Below are 22,642 nucleotides of genomic sequence, written 5' to 3' on the forward strand. Positions count from 1 at the left end.
CTTAATAAAAGGCCATGGAAAGATAAAACAAAAATCAATTGGAAACTAAATAATGTAATCCTAAAAAAGAAATGGGTTAAAGAAGAAATCACAGAAACAATCAACAATTTCATTCAAGAGAATGACAATAATGAGACAACCTACCAAGCCTCATGCGATACTGCAAAACCAGTTCTTAGGGGAAGTTTTATATCTTTGAATGCCTACATAAATAAAATAGAGAAAGAGTAGATCAATGACTTGGGCATGCAGCTGAAAAAGCTAGAAAAAGAACAATTTGAATATCCCCAAGTAAAGACCAAATTATAAATACTAAAAACCAAAGGAGAGGTTAATAAAATTGAAATTAAGAAAACTATTGAATTAATAAATAAAAGCAAGAGTTGGTTTTATGAAAAAACTCATAAAATTCATAAACCTTTGGTCAATCTGATTAAAAAAAAGAAAGAAGAAAATCAAATTACTAATATTAAAAATGAAAGGGGTGAACTCACATCCAAAGAGGAAGAAATTAAAACAATAATTAGAAACTACTTCGCCCAACTTTATGCCCACAAATTCGATAATCTAAACGAGATGAATGAATATTTTAAAAAACACTAATTGCCTAGATTAACAGAAGAGGAAGTTGAGTACTTAAACAATCCCACCTCAGAAAAAGAAATTGAACAAGCCATCAATGAACTCCCTAGGAAAAAATCTCCAGGGCCAGATGGATTCACAAATGAATTCTATCAAACATTTAAAGAACAGTTAATTCGAATACTATATAGACTATTTTCGAAAAATGGGGAAGAAGGCGTCCTCCAAAATTCTTTCTATGATACAAATATGGTTTTGATACCAAAACCAGGAAGAGACAAAACAGAGAAAGAAAATTATAGACCAATTTGCCTAATGAATATAAATGTAAAAATTTTAGATAAGATTTTAGTAAAACGAATACAGCATCTTATCACCAGATTAATACATTATGATCAGGTAGGATTCATACCAGGAATGCAGGGCTGGTTCAATATTAGGAAAACTATCAAAATTATTGATCATATCAATAACAAAACTAACAAAAACCATGTGATTATCTCAATAAATTCAGAAAAAGCTTTTGACAAAATACAACACCCATTCCTATTAAAAAACACTGGAGAACATAGGAGTAAAGGGAACTTTCCATAAAATAATAAGCAGTATCTATCTAAAACCTTCAGCAAGCATTATATGCGAAGAGGATAAGCTAGATGCATTTATGATAAGATCAGGGGTGAAACAAGGATGTCCATTGTCACCACTATTATTCGATATGGTAGTAGAAATATTTGCTGTAGCAATTAGACAAGATAAAGATATTGAAGGAATAAGAATAGCCAAAGAAGAAACTAAGTTATCACTCTTTGCAGATGATATGAGGCTTTATTTAGAGAATCCCAGAGATTCAAGTAAAAAACTATTTGAAATAATAAACAACTTTGGCAAAGTTGCAGGTTACAAAATAAGCCCACACAAATTTTCTGCATTCCTATATATTAGCAACAAAACCCAACAGCAAGAAATAGAAAGAGAAATCTCATTTAAAGTTAGGGTAGACACTATAAAATACTTGGGAGTTTACCTGCCAAAACAAACCCAGGGATTATATTAACACAATGACAAGACACTTTTTGCATAAATAAAGTCAGATTTAAGTAAGTGGAAATACATCACTTGCTCATGAGTAGGCTGAGCTAATATAATAAAAGTGACAATTCTACCTAAATTAATTTACTTATTTAGTGCCATACCAATTAAACTATTAGATAATTATTTTCTACAGCTGGATAAAATAATATCAAAATTCATCTGGAAGAACAAAAGGTTCAGAATATCAAAGGGACTAATGAAAAGAAATGCTTGGGAAGGTGGCTTAGCGCTACCAGACCTTAAATTGTGCTATAAAGCAGCAATTATAAAAACTGTTTGGTATTTCTAAGAAACAGAGAGGTAGACAAATAGAATAAACTTGGCACTCAAGATACAGTAGGTAAGGAATATAGCAACCTCCTGTTTGACAAACCCAAGGACCCCAGCTTCTGGGATAAGAACTCACTGTTCTACAAAAATTGCTTGGAATACTGGATAACAGTGTGGCGGAAAGTAGGCATAGACCCATGCCTGACACTGTACACAAGAATAAAGTCCAAATGGGTACATGATTTCGGTATAAAGACTAATACCATGAATAAACTGGAGGAGCAAAGAATAGTGTATTTACCAGATTTATGGAGAAGGGAATTTTTTTTTTTTACTAAAGCAGAGATAGAAAGCATTATGAAAGGCAAGATCAATAACTTTGATTACATTAAACTCAAAAGTTTTTGCACAAAGAAACCCAATGCAACCAAAATTTGGAGGGATGTAGTAAATTGGGGAAAAAAATTACAGCTAATCTCGGGGATAAAGGCCTCATTTCTGGAATATGTAGAGAACTCAGTCAAATGTACAACAATACAAGTCATTCCTCAATTGATAAATGGTCAAAGTATGTGAACAAGCAATTTTTAGAGGAAGAAATCAAAGATATCTATAATCATATGAAAAAATGCTCTAAATCACTTTTGATTAAAGAGATGCAAATCAAAATAAATCTGAGTTACCACATTGCACCTATAAGGTTGGCAAACATGGCAGAACAAGTAAATGATAAACACTGGAGAGGCTGTGGGAGAATTGGAACACTAATGCATTGTTGGTAGAGCTGTGAGCTCATTCAACCATTTTGGAGAGGAATTTGGAACTATGCCCGAAGGGCTACAAAAATGTGCATACCCTTTGTCCCAGCAATAGAGCTACTAGGACTGTATCCCCAAGAAATCATAAAAATGGGAAAGGGTCCCACATGTACGAAAATATTTATAGCAGCACTCTTTGTAGTTGCCAAAAACTGGAACTCAAGGGGATGCCCATGAATTGGGGAATGGCTGAATAAATTATGGTATATGAATGTAATGGAATACTATTGTGCCACAAGAAATGATGAACAAGAAGACTTCAGAGAGGCTTGGCTGGACTTATATGATCTGATGCTGAGTGAAAGGAGCAGAACCAGGAGAACTTTGTGCAGAGCAACGACCACAGTGTGCTAGAGTTTTTTCTGGTAGAGTTGGAATTTCGTAATAACGCAAGAACTTGTTAAAAAAAAATCCCAGTGGTGGTTCTCTAAGGCAAAATGCCTTCCACACTCAGAGAAAGAAATATGGAAGTCGTTCGCAGAATGTTGTAGATCATGTCTGTATGTGTATGTGTATTATGTTTTGATTTGTTATATGATTTCTTCCATTTATTTTAGTTCGACTACATAGCATGACTATAGTGAAAATCTACTCAATAGGAAAGTATATGTAGAACCTATACAGAATTGTATGCTGTCATGGAGAGGGAGGGCGGTAGTGGGGGGTAGGTGTGAGGGGGGATAAAATCTGAATTTTATGGCAGTGATTGTTAAACATTAAAAAATAATAATAATTAAATTAAATTTTAAAAAAGAAGTAGCTAGGGGATGGCCCTTTTAAGTAGGCAAAGAAAAATTAATACATCAGTTGGGAGGTAAACCGCAGTAGTTACTACCGATAAACTCTCTGAAGCCAGGAGGGTCCAGAAGAGAGCCCTTAGGCAGGGCATGGTGTTGCCCAATGTATGAGCTTCAGAGTGCAGTAGGTTTAAGGTTTGGGGAAAGGAAGGGAAGGGAAGGGAAGAAAAGGAAGGAATCTAGGCAGTAAATCCGAAGTTAACTGGGCATCTTCTGGCCATTCAAACTTGCCTTCCTTTAGAGAGGAGAAAGAAGGGGAGGGGAACACAGACAGGAGAGGAGGAGCTGAGTTACTCAACTATCTGGGTCTCCATTCAGGCAGCTTTGTCTACCCATAGATTGTTGTGCTCATCTTTCGTTGCCAAAGAAAACCATACCATCAGAGAAAGGATGACATGACTTGCACTTGACTTTGTTTGGAGTGAGGAAGGGCTGTGCAAGGTCACCAGTCTCACTTCACTTCTAGAGTCATCTGAATCCAAAGAGCAGATAGTCATCCGGATGACTGCAGACGACCCAGGATGCACTCGGAGACCTTAATCCCTTTAGGTCAAGGTCTATTCAGGTATTCACTGTGGGTGAAATAATGCTCATTCATTGAATAGGTCTGTTTAATCAGTAGACAGGGGATGACCCATTTAATGAACAAAGAAAAATAAAGACATCAAGCTGAGAAGGAGATAGGAAAGGAAAGGAAAAGTTAGAGGAGCTCTTTAAATGCCAACAACTACGTTGGAATTTTCAAATTTACTTCCATTACTCACCCATGTGAGTAATTTTTTGACTGCAGGTCAAATTCTGAGTCTTCAAAAGTATTTTCCTTAACTTTCATAAAATTATTGGAAGATGATGGCAACTTTTGTCTCATTACACAGTAAAAGAGTTCGACTGTCCCTATTCCCAGTCTTCCCTGTTACTTTAGTATGGTTTCTTAAGAGTTCAGGCAGAAACGATACATAAAGAATTGCTGAGAAAGTTTTCCTCAGTGTTTGCATGGAGTAGGGCAACTCCTTTCCTTGGTTCCATCTCCTTTCCACGTTGGAGGTACTATAAAGTTCAAATGTTGTGGAGCCACTTCTGAATTTTTTATGCATGCATGGGACTTACATATTACCATCTTTTCTGTGGTTCCAATGCAGCCTTCCTAGGTTTCTCCTGCCCATTACTTTTGCGTCAGGCTAACATGGACTAAAATACCTTGCCTCATTACCTTTCCATGTGGAGCATTTTGTCCTTTGATCCACCTTCTGTAATATTTCCCATAAACTTCTGCTGTTTTCTTTGGATCTACAAGGAAGTTTTCTTTCTCATTTTCCATGGTCCGTACACGAGAATACATTCTTCTGGTAGTCGCAATGGAATATTTGTAAGAGCGAGTAACTTCTGAGGTATTTTCTGTTTGTTCAAACATCCTCATATGGTTAAGTTATTTTCAATGGGTTTATGACTTTCATTACTAATGCAATATTCATGAATATACTCATCCCAAGTGAAACCTTTAGTTCTTTGACAGCTGAACTCTTTCTGTACGTGTTTTCCTTTTCACAGTGGTACCAGTCCTTGATGATAGGCACTCAATAAACAGCAGTAGCAACAAAATTGCTCCACTCCATTAGGTTTCTATTCACCCATGCCAAGAACTGAGATGTACTGCTGCCAAAACCTTAAAGTGTCGTTTCCTCCATTTAGCCAAAGTCATAGAAAAACTTAAAATCTTTTAGGTATTCCTAATATATGATTCCAAGATTTCTTTTCTTCAGAGCACTCAAATCTTTAGATCTGGAGTCTTTGACACTTTCCATCAAACATTTTGTCTTGTCCCTGTCTAATGCCTTCCAATATTTTAATAGTTCTATTGAACTCTTGAACTTAAGACATCTACAGAATCTTTCCAGGCAAGGCTCCATTATTAAGAAATTTCTGTCCCAGGCATACTTCTGTCTTCAGCGAAATATCTGGTCTGGGATCTGCTCACCATGGTCTATACTTTGTCAGACTTACCAGAGAGCTACATCTCTCTGCTAAAGCAGATCCAATATCTGTAATATCTATCTATCCATCCATCTATCCATCTATCTATCTATCTTTCTATCATCTATTTATCTATCTATCTATCTATCTATCTATCTATCTAACTATCTATCTATCTATCTATTGGTAATATATATATATCTATATCTATGTATTTGAGCTATCACTTATTGATGTAAGCAATTCATATTTGACCTTGCTCTCTTCCTTCTATGGGTGAGGTGCCCGTTCCCTCTCCAAAAATTCCCTTCTAACTCCTTGCGCTATACTTTATGCTCATTAAGGTTTGAATTTTCTTCACTACCTCCACTTCCTCTTCCTCAGGAGGAGTTATGTAAATTAGTTGAAAAGAACATAGGAGCATGGAATTGTACGTTTAGAGCTAAAAGGGACCTTAGAAGGAATTATAGCCAACCTTCAGAGGTGAGGCAAGTGAGGCACAGAGAGTTTATAGCTTGCCCCATTTTATGCAGCTAATATCTGAAACATAATTAAAACTCAAGCCTTCTTGAATCTAATTTCAGCACTATATACTGTAACATACTTTTTCATACTGTATTGTCTCCAAATCTCATTTGCCTCATATTTTCAAATATTCCAAATGATCAGGTAACTTGTAATGTACTAGCTATCTCTTTAACTCTGACCTTCCTATGAAATATCTTGCTATATCCTAACTCTCTGTCCATTTTTTCAATGACCTTGTAATATTTTAATTCTTATTTTTATTCTATAAGTCCATTCCCACAATCAAGAAATCCTTATGAGTTTTCAATTAAAATACATTGCAATTTTGGCCAAGTAACACACTATATATGGTCTAACATGTCTCATACAAGAAATATATGTGATACATGATATGATAATGAAAGAAAGTAGCAGCACAGGATCAAAGATCAACATAAGAAGCAATAGTCTAAGCAAGCAGTACTAAGACAAATACATAAGGTAGCAACAATAACAGAAATAGAATCCACATATTTACAAGCAATGAAATGGCAGTGTCACATCAACACCACTAATTAACAAATATTCATTTTGAAATGCAACATAGCTATGTGGTGATAAAGACAATACACAGAAAGTCTTAAACTCAAATGTTAACAACATACCAAAACAATCAAAGGAACTTTAAAAAACAGGAAAAAATTAATCAGAATAAGATCAACTTGTAGAACTTCATTAAGATGAAGGGGAAGTAAAAGTGTACTTCAAATATCAAAAATGTGTGAAAGCTTTATTGGTAACTTTGAGCTACTTATGTATTGCTCAACAATTCTTTAGGGGGTCAATGATCTGGATTCATGTAGTTTGAATATTTTTCTGATTTGGGCAATTTAGAGAATATTACAAATTAATATTGTTTCTCATTTAATTATGGTTGGGGAAGAACTGTGATAATTTCTGACAAAGAATCTATTTTTCTCAGTTTCATTCCCATTATCTTTAGATGATTCCAGTCATGTGTATCTTTTTGACTCTCCATTCTCCCAAATGAAATGAATACCATTCAGAAGCCATTATGATTGATTATATTTTATCTTAATCTAGCATTTATAACTAATTAAAATGAAATAAAAAGCAAGGGAAAGAGATAAACTTTGAAAAAGGTATTTTGACCACGGGGGAAAGGAGCAGACTAGTAAGGAAAAGATAGAAATGGTATCATCATGTCTTTCTGCAAACCCAAGCTGTCTTATTCCTACTTTACTTAACGCTTTCCTCTACTACTTCCCTGTAATGTAAGATGGATGTCTATATGCAAATGATTGTTTATTTTATGCAGTCTTCGAATTAATGCTAACTAGAGTAAAATTCAAGCAATGGCCACTACTCGTGATTCCATATTCCCCTCCACTGCAATATGTCTTTAGAGCCACTTGGTGTGAGACACTTTACCTCATTTTACCTAGCCCTTCCTTCTTTTAGTATAATCATTTCTTTCCCCTTAATTATTTTTGTCAGTCCCTCAAAGTTTCCTTATATCTTATCTTATTCCAACTATAAGTATATAAGAAGTATACCAATGCATACTTCTTATAACTGTACAATTAGTGAGACAGTTCTTAAGAAGCACAAGTATCATCTTCCCATGTTGTGATGTAAAGAGATTAGCCACCTTGAATCACTTATGGTTTCTCTTTCCTTTTTTTTCGTCTTTTCATTCTTTTCTTGATATTAAGATTCTTGAATTTGGCTATAATATTTCTGTCAGTTTTTTTTTGAGGGGGGTTTATTCAGAAAGTTATCAGTGGATTCTTTCAATTTCTATTTTACCCTCTGGTTCTAGAATACCGGGACAACTTAAAAATATATTTTAAATTTCTTGAAAGATGATGTGTCAGCTCTTTAAAGAAATATGACTGTCAAGTAGTTTCATAATTTTTAGATGATTTTTTTCTGCATATATTTCCCAGGTCTGTCATTTTTCCAATGAGATTTTTCAGTTTTCCAATTTATTTTTTTTCTTGATATCTCATAAAGTCATTAGTCTCAAATTTCTTCATTCTAATTTTTAAGGAATTACTTTCTTCAGTGAGATTTTATACTTCCTTCTCCATTTGGTTAATTCTGCCTTTCAAGACATTCTTCTCCTCATTGACATTTTGGACCACTTTTGCATTTAGCTTAGTCTTTTTTATAAGGCATTTTATTCAGAATTAATAAATTAATTAATTTTGAGTTTCCATTGTTTGCTTTCATAAGAATTGAGTTATAATTTTATATCTCTCCTTACCCTCTCCCAACCAAAGGAGAGCATACCGTCTGATATATGTTGCATATAAACATGCTTATTAAACATATTTTCATATTAATAAAGTTGTAAGAATTAGAACCAAGAGGAGGAACCACAGGAAATAAAAAAAATTAAGGGGAGAGTGAGAAGAGAGAGAGAGAGAGAGAGAGAGAGAGAGAGAGAGAGAGAGAGAGAGAGAGAGAGAGAGAGAGAGAGAGAGAGAGAGAATTCTCTTTGATATGCATTCAGACTCCATACTTCATTTTTCTGGATATAGTAGCATTTAACATCATGAATCTTTTGGGGTTGACTTAGATCCTTACATTGCTAAGAGCTAAGTCTATTAAAGAGTCACTGCATAGTGTTTCTGTTACAGTATATAATGTTTTCCTAGCTCTGCTCACTTCATTCAGCATCAGTTCATGTAAGCCTTTCCAGATTTTTCTGAAGTCACCATTAATGGAGTCACTTGATCCTTAATTCTTATAGCACAATAGTATTCCACTATATTCATGCACCACAATTTCTTTAGACATTCCTCAACTGATGAGAATCCCTTCAGTTTCCATTTTTTTGGCCACCAAATCAAAGAGCTACTAGGAATATTTTTGTACATGTAGATCTTTTCCTCATTTATATAATCTCTTTCAGAAACAGAACTGGAAGTATTATTGCTGGATGAAAGCATAATCAGAGTTTTATAGCCTTTTAGGTAGAGTTACAAATTACTCTCCAGAATGGTTGGATCAGTTCAAACCTCCACCAAAAATGCTCTAGTGTTCCAATTTTCCTACATCTTCTCCAACATTTATTGGTTTCTTATTTTGTCATGTTAGCTGATCTGATAGGTGTGGTGAGTTGGCCTGATTTGCATTTCTCTAATCAATAATGATTTAAAGTATTTTCTTCCTATGACCATAGAAAGTTTAAATTTCTTCATTTGAAAATTCCCTGTTCAAATTATTTGACCATTTATGAATTGATAAATGACTTTCTTATACATTTGACTCAGTTCTCCATATATTTTAGAAATGAGAACTCTATCATAGACACTGACTGTAAAAATTGTATCCCAGCTTTCTCCTTCCCTTCTAATATTTATTGCATTGGCTTCGTTTATTGCAACACCTTTACAATTTAAAGAGATCAAAATGATCATTTTGCATTTCATAGTATTCTATATTTCTTGTTTGGTCATAAATTCTTCAGTTCTCCTTAAATCTGACAGGTAAACTTTTCTTGATCCTTTTTTTGCTTATAGTGTAAACCAGTATATCTAAATCAGGCTCCCATTTTGAATTTATCTTGGTATGAGATGTAAAGTTTTGGTCTATGCCTAATTTATTCAATATTATTTTCAAGTTTTCACAGTAGTTTTTGTCTAAGAGCTAGTACTTATCCAAGAAGTTGGAATTTTTAATTTTATCAAACAATAAATTACCATATTCCATGGCTACTGTGTCTTGTGTACAAAATTTATTCCACTGATCCATTATTCCATATCTTACCAAATGCCTGGTAGTTTTGATGACTGCTGCTTTATCAGTCTAAGATCTGGTAAGGCTATGCTACCTTCCTTCCAATTTTCATTAATTCCCTTCATACTCTTGAACTGTTGCTCTACTAGATGAATTATTTGTAAAATAAATTTTTATTAATTTGATAGTTTGATTGGTATGTCATTGAATAAGCAAATTAATTTAAGCATAATTGTCATTTTTATAATGTCTACATTATCTTTAAATGGAATTTTTCTTTCAATCTCTTACTGTTGGGCTTTGTCAGTAATATATAAAAATGCCGTTGTTTATTTTATAGGCTGAAACTTTGATAAAATGGCTTATTATTTAAAGTATTTTTCACTTGATTCTCTAGGATTCTTTTAATATACCATCATATTACATGCAATGAGTAATAGCTTTGTTTCTTTTTTGCCTATTCTAATTCCTTCAATTTCTTTTCTTTTTCTCATTATTAAGCTAACTTTTATAGTACAATATTGAATAACAGTGGTGATAATTAACATCTTTGTTTCATCCCTGAACTTTTTGGAAAAGCTTCTAGCTTATCCTCATTATATATAATGCTAACTGATGGTTTTAGATAGATGCTACTTATCATTTTAAGGAAGATTCCATTTATTCCTATGCTCTCTAGTGCTTTTAATAGGAAAGGGGGTTGAATGTTTTCAAACGATTTTACTGAATTTAAGAAACTGAGATAATCATTTGGTTTCTCTTAGTTAAATTGTTGATATGATCAATTATGCTGTTAGTTTTCCTAACATTGAACCAATTGTACCTCCCTAGTATAAATCCAACTTGTTCATAGTGTATTATTCCCAAGATAAATTGCTGAAATATCATTCATCATATTTTATTTTAAAATTTTGCATCTATTTCATCAGGTAAATTAGCTTAGAATTTTCGTTCTCTGTTTTTGCTCAAACCTGATTGGTATCATATTTGGTTAGGACCATATTGGTATCTTAAAAGAATTTTGTAGGACCCCTACTTTGCCTATTTTCCCAAATAGTTTTTTGTAATATTGGAATTACTTGCTATTTAAATGTTTCATAAAATTCATCCATCTGACCCTGGAGTATTTTGCTTGATAGCTTATTCAATTTCTATTTTCTGAAGTGGAATTATTTAAGTATTTTATTTTCTCTTCAGTTAATCTAAGCAATTTTTTTCTAACACATTCATTTTACTAAGATTGTAGATTTAATTGGAATAAAATTGTGCCAACTATCTTCTAATTATTGTTTAAATTTCCTACTCATTGATGATCCATTTATCCTTTTCATTTTTCATACCAGTAATTTGATTTTCTTCTTTGATTTTCATAATATAATTAACCAACGGTATATCTATGTTAAGTGTTTTTTTTTATATAATACCAAATTTTAGTTTTATTTATTAGTTCCATAGTTCTCTTAATTTCAATTTCATTAAACTCTCTTTTGTTTTTCAGAATTTTCAATTTGGCATTTAATTAGGTACTTTTAATTTGTTACTTTTCTAGTTTTTTTAATTGCATGAACAGTTTTTTTTTTAAACTCTTCTGTCTCTATGTTATTCACATAAACATTAAGCGTTTTAAATTTCCCTTAAGAACTGCTTTCACTACATCTCATAAGTTTTTTCATGTTGTCTCATTATTGTCTTCTCTTAGATGAATTTATTGATTGGTACAATAATTTGTTGTTTGACTCATTCATACTTTAGTATTAGTTTATTTAGTTTAAATTAATTTTTAGTCTCTCTTTACATGGTCCTTTATTACACGTGATTTTTATTTTACCATGATCGGAAAATAATGTACTTAATATTTCTGTCCTGCACTGAATTGAAATGTTTTTATGTTCCAATAAGATAGTTTTTGTGTAGGTGTCATGTACCATTTTGAAAAATGGATATTCCTTTCTTTCCCCATTCAATTTTTTCCAAGATCTCCCATGTCTATTTTTTTTTTTGAAAAATTTTATTCACCTTGTTGGCTTCTTTTCTGAAGCATGAAGGGGTTGCTGAAGTGCCCCATTAGTACGATTTTGCTGTCTATTTCTTCCTTTCACTTAAAATCTTCAATGCGAATCTGGATGCTATAACACTTGGTGGATATATATTGAGTAATTATATTACTTCATTCCCTATGGTAACTTTCATCAAGATACCATTGCCTTCCTTATTTCTTTTAATTGGATCTATCTATTTTTTAGCTTTTGCTTTGTCTGAGAACAGGATTGCTACCCCTGCTTTTTTTTTTTTTTAACTTCAGCTGAGGCATAATATAGTACACTCCAGTCTTTTATCTTTATCCTGTGTATCCCTTGTCTTTAAATGTTTTCTTGCAAACAACATCATTTAGGATTATGATCTTCATTCCATTCTGCTATACTACTCTGTTTTATGGGAGAGTTCATCCCATTCACATTCACAATTATCATTATTATCTGTGTCTTTCTCTCTATCCTATTCCCCCACCCTGTTTATGCTTCTCTCTCCTATCTCCCTTTCTCTTCTACCTAGAATTTTGCTTTTGGCCACTGTATCCCTCATTCTGTCCTCCTATCAGCCTTTCCCTTTTCTTTTTCTTTTCCCTTAATACTACATCACTCTCTTCTATTCATCACTTCGTTTTCTTTCTCTCCTACTTTCTATAGAGTAATTTATATTTTTGTCCCTAAGTGATCATGTAATGCCTTCTTTGAACCAAATGAGATGAGAATAAGGTTCCAACAATTCCCATCTCCCCCCATCCTTTCCTCTATTGTAATAGTTCTTTGAGCCTCTTCATGTAATATAATGTACCATTTCCAACTTCCTCCTTCCCTATTCTCCCATTGCAATTTCTTTTAACCACTAAATTATACCTTTATCATCACATCAAAGTCAACTTACATCCATGCCTCATATCTACTTGTACCCCTTCTAAAAGTTGTGATACTGATATAGTTCTTAAGAGTGACAAGTATCATTCCCATCTAGGGATGCAAATTTATTTCTCTTATTGAATAATAATTTTTCCTTCCTGTTTACCCTTTATTGTCTCTTTGGATTCTTTTATTTGTAGATCAAATTTTCTATTGAACTGTGGTCTTCAGAAAGGTTTAAAACTACCCTATTTCATTGAATGTACATCTCTGCCCCTGATAGATTATACTCAATTTTGCTGAGTAGTTGAGACTTGATTATAATCAAAGCTCCTTTGACTTAAGGAACATTGTATTCCATGCACTTTCATCTCAATTTTCTTAATTTATTTTTTAATGTTCTACAAGTACTACCAGAAAAACTTAGATTTTTACCCCTCCATCTACTCCCCACAATTCCCCTCCATTCCCAAGACTCCATAGAATTCTATGTAGGCTCTATATATACTTTCCTATTGAATACGTTTTCACTACAGTCGTGCTGTGTAGAAGAACTAAAATAAATGGAAGAAATCATATAAGAAATCAAAACATAATACACACACATATACAAACACGATCTGCCACATTCTGCAAATGAATTCCATAGTTCTTCCTCTGAGTGTGGAAGGCATTTTGCCTTAGAAAAACATTGGAGGTAATTTTTTTTTAAGTTCTTTGTTATTACAAAGTTCCAAGTCTACCAGAAAAAACTCTAGCATACTGTGGTCGTTGCTGTGTACAAAGTTCTCCTAGTTCTGCTCCTTTCACTCAGCATCAGATCATATAAGTCCTTCTAGGCCTCTCTGAAGTCTTCTGGTTCATCATTTCTTATGGTGCAGTAATACTCCATTACATTCATATACCACAACTTATTTAGCCATTCCCTAATTGATGGGCATCTCCTTGATTCCCAGGTTTTGGCAACTACAAAAGTGCTGCTATAAATATTTTTGTACATGTGGGGCCCTTTCCCATTTTTATGATCTCTTGGGGATACAGTTCTAGTAGCAATATTGGTGGGTTAACGGGTATGCATATTTTTGTAGCCCTTTGGGCGTAGTTCCAAACTGCTCTCCAGAATGGTTGGAGGAGCTCACAGTTCCACCAACAATGAATTAGTGTTCCAACTCTCCCACATCCTCTCCAACATTTATCATTTTCCTGTTCTGTCATGTTCACCAATCTAATAGGTGTGCTATGGAAGCTCAGAGTTATTTTGATTTGCATCTATCTAATCAAAAGATTTAGAGCATTTTTTCATATGATTATAGATATCTTTAGTTTCTTCCTCTGAAAATTGCCTATTCATATCCTTTGACCATTTATCAATTCAGGAACAACTTGTATTGCTGTACATTTGACTGAGTTCTCTACATATTCCAGAAATGAGGCCTTTATCTCCCAGATTAGCTGTAAAAATTCTTGCCAAATTTACTACGTCCCTCCGAATTTTGATTGCATTGGGTTTGGTTGTACAAAAACTTTTCAGTTTAATGTAATCAAAGTTATTGATCTTGCATTTCATAATGCTTTCTATCTCTTCTTTAGTAAAAAAAATTCTTCCCTTCTCCATAAATTTGATAAATATACTATTCCTTGCTCCTCCAATTTTTCCATGTTATCAATCTTTATACCTAGATCGTATACCCATTTGGACTTTCTTCTTGTGCAGGGAGTCATGCATGGGTCTACGCCTAGTTTCAGCCACACTGTTATCCAGTATTCCCAGCAATTTTTGTCAAACAGTGAGTTCTTATCCCAGAAGCTGGGGTCCTTGGGTTTATCAAACAGGAGGTTGCTATATTCCTTACCTACTGTGTCTTGAGTTCCAAGTCTATTCCACTTGCCTACCCTTCTGTTTCTTAGCCAATATCAAGTGGTTTTGATAATTGCTGCTTTATGGTACAATTTGAGATCTGCAAATGCTAAACCACCTTCCCTAGCATTTCTTTTCATTAGTCCCTTTGATAGTCTGGACCTTTTGTTCTTCCAGATGAATTTTGATATTATTTTATCCAGCTCTAGAAAATAATTATCTGATAGTTTAATTGGTATGGCACTACATAAGTAAATTAATTTAGGTAGAATTGTCATTTTTATTATATTAGCTCAGCCTACCCATGAGCAAGTGATGTTTTTCCACTTACTTAAATTTGACTTTATTTGTGCAAAAAGTGTCTTGTCATTGTGTTCATATAATCCCTGGGTTTGTTTTGGCAGGTAAACTCCCAAGTATTTTATAGTGTCTACCCTAGCTTTAAATGAGATTTCTCTTTCTATCTCTGTTGCTGTTTGTTGCTAATATATAGGAATGCAGAAGATTTGTGTGGGTTTATTTTGTAACTTGCAACTTTACCAAAGTTGTTTATTATTTTAAGTAGTTTTTTACTTGAATCTCTGGGATTTTCTAAGTATATCACCATATCATCTGCAAAGAGTGATAACTTAGTTTCTTCTTTGGCTACTCTTATTCCTTCAGTTTCTTTATCTTGTCTAATTGCTACAGCTAAGATTTCTAGTCCCATATTGAATAATAGTGGTGATAATGCACAACCTTGTTTCACCCCAGATCTTATTGGAAATGCATCTACCTCATCCCCATTGCATATAATGCTTTCTGAAAGTTTTAGATAGATACTGCTTATTATTTTATGGAAAGTTCCCTTTATTCCCATGTTCTCTAGGGTTTTTAATAGGAATGGGTGTTGTATTTTGTCAAAAGCTTTTTCTGCATTTATTGAGATGATCATGTGGTTTCTGTCAGTTTTGTTACTGATATTATTTATGATGCTAATAGTTTTCCTATTACTGAAGCAGCCCTCCATTCATCATATGATTCCTACATGATCATAATGTATTATTCTCATCATAAGATGTTGTATTCGTTTTGCTAAAATCTTATTTAAAAATTTTGCCACTATATTCATTAGAGAAATTGGCCTATAATTTTCTTTCTCTGTTTTGTCTCTTCCTGGTTTGGTATCAAAACCATATTTGTATCATAGAAAGAATTTGGGAGGACTCCTTCTTCCCCATTTTTCAAAAATAGTCTATATAGTATTGGAATTTACTGTTCTTTAAATGTTTGCTAGAATTCACTGGTAAATCCATCTGGCCTTGGAGATTTTTTCCTATGGAGTTCATTGATGACTTGTCCAATTTCTTTTCCTGAGATGGGTTTGTTTAAGTACTCAACTTCCTCTTCTATTAATGTGGGCAATTTGGATTTTTTAAAATGCTCTTCCATCTGATTTAGATTACTGAAGTTGTGGGCCTAAAGTTGAGCAAAGTAATTTCTAATTATTGTTTTAATTTCCTCCTCATTTAAGGTGTGTTCACCCCTTTCATTTGTAATATTATTAATTTGATTTTCTTCTTTCTTTTTTTTAAATCAAATTGACCAAAGTTTTAACAATTTTATTAGTTTTTTCATAAGACCAACTATTGGTTTTATTTATTAATTTAATAGTTTTCTTAATTTCAATTTTATTAACCTCTCCTTTGGTTTTCAGTATTTATAATTTGGTATTTACGTGGAGATTTTCAATTTGTTCTTTTTTTAGCTTTTTCAGCTGCATGCCCAAGTCATTGATCTCCTCTTTCTCTATTTTATTTATGTAGGCATTCAAAGATATAAAACTTCCCCAAAGAACTACTTTTGCAGTATCCCATAAGATTTGGTAGGTTGTCTCATTATTGTCATTCTCTTGAATGAAGTTGTTGACTGTTGCTATGATTTCTTCTTTAACCCACTCCTTCTGTAGGATTAGATTATTTAGTCTCCAATTGATTTTTGGTCTACCTTTCCATGGCCTTTTATTACATATAATTTTATTGCATTGGGATCTGAGAAGGATGCATTGATTATCTCTGCCTTTCTGTACTGTACTGTGAGGTTTTGATGTCCTAGTACATGGTCAATTTTTGTAAATGTGCCATGTACCACAGAGAAAAATTCATATTCCTTTCTATTCCCATTCAGTTTTGCCCAGAGATCTATCATCTCTACCTTATCCAGAGTTTTATTTACCTCCTTAACCTCTTTATTATTTATTTTGAAGTTAAATTTATCAAGTTCAGAGAGTGGGAGATTGAGGTCCCCCACTAGTATAGTTTTGCTTTCAAATTCTTCCTTCAGATCCCTCAATCTCTCCTCCAAGAATTTGGATGATATACCACTTGGAGCATACACATTTAATAATGATATTGTTTATTGTTCATTGTTCATTGTGTCTTTTAGCAGGATGTAGTTTCCTTCCCTATCTCTTTGGTTTAGATCTTTTTCTGCTTTTGCTTTGTCCTAGATTAGAATTACTACCATTGATTTTCTTACATCAGCTGAAGCACAATATATTCTGCTCCAACCTTTGACCTTTATCCTGTGTGTATTCCCCCATTTCAAATGTGTTTCTTGTAAACAACATTTTCTTGGACTATGGCTTTTAATCCATTCTGCTGTCCATCTCCGTTTTATGGGAGAGTTCATTCCATTCGTATTCACAGTTCTAATTACAATCTGTGTATTTCCCTCCATCCTCTTTCCCACCACTTAGGCTTTTATCTCTCCCGTCGTCCTTCCCCTCCTGAATAGTTTTCACTTTTCACAACCTCCTCCTGCAGCCTTCTCTGTCTTTTTTTAACTCCCCCACCCTTTTACTCCTCTTAACCCTTCCTGCTTCTCCCTTCCCTTTTAGGTTCCTTCCCCTTACTTCCTCCTTCCCCTCCTACGGCCTATAGAGCTATTTAAGATTAGCTACTTTGTTGTTCCCTCCTTGAAACAAATCAGTGAGAGTACCTCTCAAACCATGCTCATCACCTTCCCCTCTTTCCCTCTACTGTGATTTTGTTCTTCTTCCTTTGATGTAATTTACCATTTTCTGCTTCCTCCTTTTCATACCTCCTGTTACAATCCCTTTGGCATACTTGAGTCATATTTTTACATTACTTTATTTACTTTAAACTGGTTCCCTCTATGTATATGCCTATTATATTTCATAATAGATGCACAATTTTCAATAAGAACCTTTATCATCTTCCCTTATAGGGATGTAAACAGTTTGCCCAAATTGAGTAACAAGTTTTTGGGGGGTTTGTTTTGTTTCTCCCTCCTACCTGCCATTTACCTTTTCATGCTTCTCTTGAGAGCTGCATTTGAAGACCGAATTGTCTATTAAGTTCTGGTGTTTTTGTCAGGAAGGTATGACAAAATGTCTTCACTTCGTTGAATGACCATCTCCTTGCCTTAATGTTATGTTGAACTTTTCTGGGTGGTTGATCCTTGTTTGTAGTCCCAGCTCCTTTACCTTACGGAATATTGGATTCTAGTTCCTTCGATCTTTTAATGTAGAAGCAGGAAGATCCTGTGTGATACTGACTGTAGCTCCTCAATATGTGAATGGTTTCTTTCTGGTTGCTGGTAGTATTTTCTCCTTCAGTTCTGGAATTTGGCAATGATATTTCTTGGGGTTTTGAGTTTGGGTTCTCTTTCAGGAGGTGAATGGTGTATTCTTTTGGTGACTATTTTGCCTCTGGGTCTAGCCCTTCTGATTTGATTTCAGATGGTTTCCTTGATGATTTCCTGGAAGATATTGTCCAGACTCTTTATTTCAATCATGGCTTTCTGACAGGCCAATGATTCTTAAATTTTTTCTCTTGGATCTATTTTCCAGATCAGTTGTTTTTCTAATTGGATATTTTACGTTTTCTTCTATCTTTTCATTCTTCAGATTGTGTTTGACTGATTCTTGCTGTGTCATTTAGTCATGAGTTTCCATTTGCCCAATTCTAATCTTTATAAAATTGTTTTCTTCAGTTAACTTTTGCAACTTCTTTTTCATCTGTCTAATTTTTCCTTTTAAGTAGTTATTTTCTCTAGTTAATTTTTGTACTTCCTTTTCCATTTGTTCAATTTTCCTTTTCAAAGACATGTTCTTATCAGTGAATTCTTTTTTCATGCTTTTAAAATCCTTGGCCAGTTTTCTTGTATTTCCTTCTTCAGCTGTTCCAGGAGAGCTGTTTGTGCATGTGAGAAGTTCGTAGTCCCTTCCGAAGTTTCAGATGGAAGTACAGTCTCAGTACTGACTTCTTTAGTATTTGTATTTTGGTCCTTATCCCCATAGAAAGATTGTATGGTTTTTTCGCCCTTCTTTTGCTTTTTCTTATTCATGATGTTGATTGTGTGTTGTGGCTTCTAGTTCTTTCAGTTAGAAGCTGCAGAACTAGGTGTTGAGCTGACTTGTGTGAAAAAGCTAAGAGCAGGCTTTTGTTTTGTGTTTTCCCAATCAGCCCTGGGGTTAGCTTGTTAAGTGTTGGGGAGGGGTGGTCTGGTCATGCGAGATTTCCTCAACTGAGCTGAGGCAAAGGCAGTCTCAGGGGATGGTGAACTTGGCTGCTCTATTGTCTTCCCTTTTCCCCTGGAGTGCTGAGGCATGCCTAAATGCTAGTGCAAGTTCCCACCCCTCCTGGGGCTTCTCTCTTGGCGCTGAGGCTTAATTGGGTCCTAGTGTCAGTTTTCTCCTCCCTGGATCCTGTGTCCTTCTGGTTTGCCTGTGCCACAGTAGGAGGAATTCCCCTTAGCTATTTTCCTAGCCTCAAGTGTTATGAGACTATTTGCCCTCTCTGCTGTTCCCAGTGATCCTGGATTTTTCTCAGGAAATATTTTATGGTTCTTTCAAGGTCATCAAGGGGGAAGGAGAGAGCATTTACTGATCACTCCATCATCCTGGCTCCTTAAAGTTCAAGTAGGTGACTTATTGATGTTTAATCTGCAGGCTGAAAGTCTCAGTAGCAGCTGTGCTGATATCAGCGGCTCTCACTGGCTTGTCTTCTGCCCTCAGCTGGTTCATCCGGCTGCTCTCAGGTTTCCTGGGGCTCTTCCGGTTTGCTGTGCTGGCCTCACTGCACTGTGCACTATGGGCTCACCCTCGTGGAACAGATCCTTCCCATGGACCTTCCAGTCTGTCCTGGGCTCTGAATCCACCATAGTCTCTCTCCCACTGGATTCTGTACCTCCAAAGTTTAGTCAGATTCTCCTTTCAGAGGTATCCAAAGGAGTTTGTCCAAGAGCTTATGTGAGTCATTGCTCTCACTCCACCATCTTGACTCTGCCCCCTCAACTCACTTCCATCTTTTAATATAGAAGCTGAAAGGTCTTTGGCAATACTGACAGCAGCTTCATCTTATTTAAATTGTTTCTTTCTGGTTGCTTGCAATAATTTCTCCATGCGCTGATAATTCTAGGAATTGGCTAAAACATTCCTTGAGGTATTCAATTTGAGATCTCTTTCAGGAGGTTATTGGTTCATTCTTTGATGCGTATTTTACCCTCTTGTTTTACGACCTCAGGAAAGTTTTCCTTGATGATTTCCTGAAAGATGCTTTCCAGGCTCCTTTTTGATCATGGCTTTCCATTAGACCAGTTATCCTTAAATTATCTCTCCTGGATTTATTTTTCAGTCAGTTGCTTTTTCACTGAAGTATTTTATGTTTTCTTCTTCTTTTCATCTTTTTAATTTTGTTTGAGTGATTCATGTTGTCTCATGGAGTCAATAACTTCTACTTGCATAATTCTAATTTTTAATGAATATTTTCTTCATTAATTTTTGTACCTCCTTTTCCATTTGACCAGTTCTAGTTTTTAAGCAATTCTTTTCTTCAGTGATTTTTTTTTTTTACATTTGGCCAGTTTGTTTTTTACATAATTGTTGTCTACATAAAATTTTTACCTTCCTTTTCCAATCTATTTATTTCCTCTTGCACACCAATTTTTGTCTACCTCTCTTATTTGACTTTTAAAACCCTTTTTGAGCTTTTCCAAGAGTTTTTTTGGGAGGGCTTGAGACCAAGTCATATTCCCCTTTGAGGTTTTGCCTGTGTATATTGACAATGTTGTCCACTTCTCAATTTGTGTTTTGATCTTCCCTGTTCCCATAATAAAAACTTATTGCCTTTGTGCACTTCTGCTTTTTGCTCATGACACTTGCCTTTTTTCCTAGCTTTTAAAGCTGAATTCTCCTGCTGGAGCACTGGAATCACTGTCCCAAGTTTCTTTCGCTGGGGTCCAGGGACATGGTTACAGGGTTGTTTCGTGGTTATTCAGGTGCTGGCAGCTGGAGAATTTATGAGCATGGAAGCTTTCCTGGTGCTGAGCTGAGGTCCTAGTGGAGATGTCTGGTGTGTGCTGATACTAGATTGTTTGCTCACCATGAGTTGTGCTGAAGCACAGAATATTAGGGCTACTGGAAGAGGTCTGTTGGCTTGGAGTTGTGCTTCCTGGAATAGTGCTGAACATGGTAAAGTTTGGCTGCTTCAGGATGCGTGCCCACCTACTAGTACTCATTCTGGTTTTCCCAGCTATACTCTACTGGATTCCCTGTCTGTCCCAAGCAACATGGGGATCCTTGTGTTGACTCTTACCTGCTCTATCATCTCGGAGCGCAGAATCTCCCACTAGTTTGCTGAGGTGGGGCTTGAGACTGACTTGCTGAGATGCCTCCTGTCATTTATTGCTCCCCTTCCAGAAGAGCTAGAGGAACCTTTCCTTGTTCCCAAGCCTCCTGGGCTAAAACACTGCTGAACCCCATCTTTCTCTTGACTTCATTATTCCAGGATGGAGAATATTTTGCAGGGGAAGTCTTTTCTAGATTTTTAGAGACGAATAAGGGAGAGTGAGTGTGACTTGCTTCTCATTCTACCATCTATGGTTTCTGTACAAGGTGTTATTTTCTTCAGTATTTTTTGTTTCTTCTTTACCAAGTTGTTGACTGTGTGTGTGTGTGTGTGTGTATGTGTGTGTGCAGTTTTCCTGCACCATTATAATTTCTCTTACTAATTTTTCCTCTGCCTCTCAATGCATTTTCAACATCCTTTCTGAACTATTCCAGGTTTTGAGACCAATTTATATTTTCCATGGAGGCTTTGAATATAGGAACTTTGATTTTGTTTTTTTTTTTTTTCTTCTGAGTTTGTTTTGACCATTCACATCACCATACTAATTTTCCATAGTCAGAAGCTTTTTTCCCATTGTTTGCTTTTATTTCCAGCTTTTTATTTGAGCTTTAACTCTTAGTTAAAGTGAGGTTCTCTTTCTAGGATAACAGGCACACTTTCCCAAACTTCACGGGTTTTGTGTAGCTGCTTTCAGAAATACTTGTTAGGACCTGCAAGTTTACAGTTATTCCTAGGTGGTATGATCTAAGGAGAGATGTGTTTACTACTCTCACAGCCTGTGCTCGGACCTGTGTGTGGGCACAAGCACTCTTTCTTGCTCAGGACCTGGGAGGAGAGTCCCTCCTTCACTCTGTTAACAGGTCTGCTATGCTTGTGCTCCTCCTCACCCTGGGACTGCCATCCAGGACTCCAACTGTCATATGAGTGTGGGTAAGCAACATTTTTCAATGAAAGCAAAAAGACCCCTGTAATCTCCCTCTGACCAGTTGTTCCACCCCTGTACTCTCTGTAGACTGAGAGCTCAAAAATAAGCTGTTGTTAGTGCTACTACTGCATATTCAGTAATTCCCAAGGCCTGATCCTGGTTTTCTGGAGCTGGGGCTGTGCTAATCTGGTCAGCAGTGTACTGTGTTCTCCTCACCCTTGTACAATAAAACTTCCCTGTCAACTTTCCATATATTCTTGGTCTAGAAATTTGTTTTACTTCATCTTTTTTTGTGGGGCTTGCTGCTCTACAATTTGAAGTCTTTTATAAAGGTATTTGGAAGAGTTTGAGGGAGAACTCAGGTGGCTCACTGCATTTACTCCATTATCTTGGCTCTGTATCCTGGAGATATTTTCTCTTAGGGAGTTCATTGATGGTTTGCTTGATTTATTTTTCTGCAATGATGTTGTTTAAGTATTTTATTTTCTAATCTGTTAATCTGAAAAATTATATACATATATA

The 22,642-nt window shown here is 35.1% G+C and overlaps 1 pseudogene; it reads left to right on the forward strand.

Annotated features, from left to right (window-relative positions):
- LOC140512201 (transcription factor BTF3 homolog 4 pseudogene) overlaps nucleotides 1-22,642 on the forward strand; it is an 87,847-nt pseudogene that overhangs the window by 24,755 nt on the left and 40,450 nt on the right.

Source organism: Notamacropus eugenii, chromosome 6, assembly GCF_028372415.1.
Source record: "Notamacropus eugenii isolate mMacEug1 chromosome 6, mMacEug1.pri_v2, whole genome shotgun sequence".
Classification (NCBI taxonomy): Eukaryota; Metazoa; Chordata; class Mammalia; order Diprotodontia; family Macropodidae; genus Notamacropus; species Notamacropus eugenii.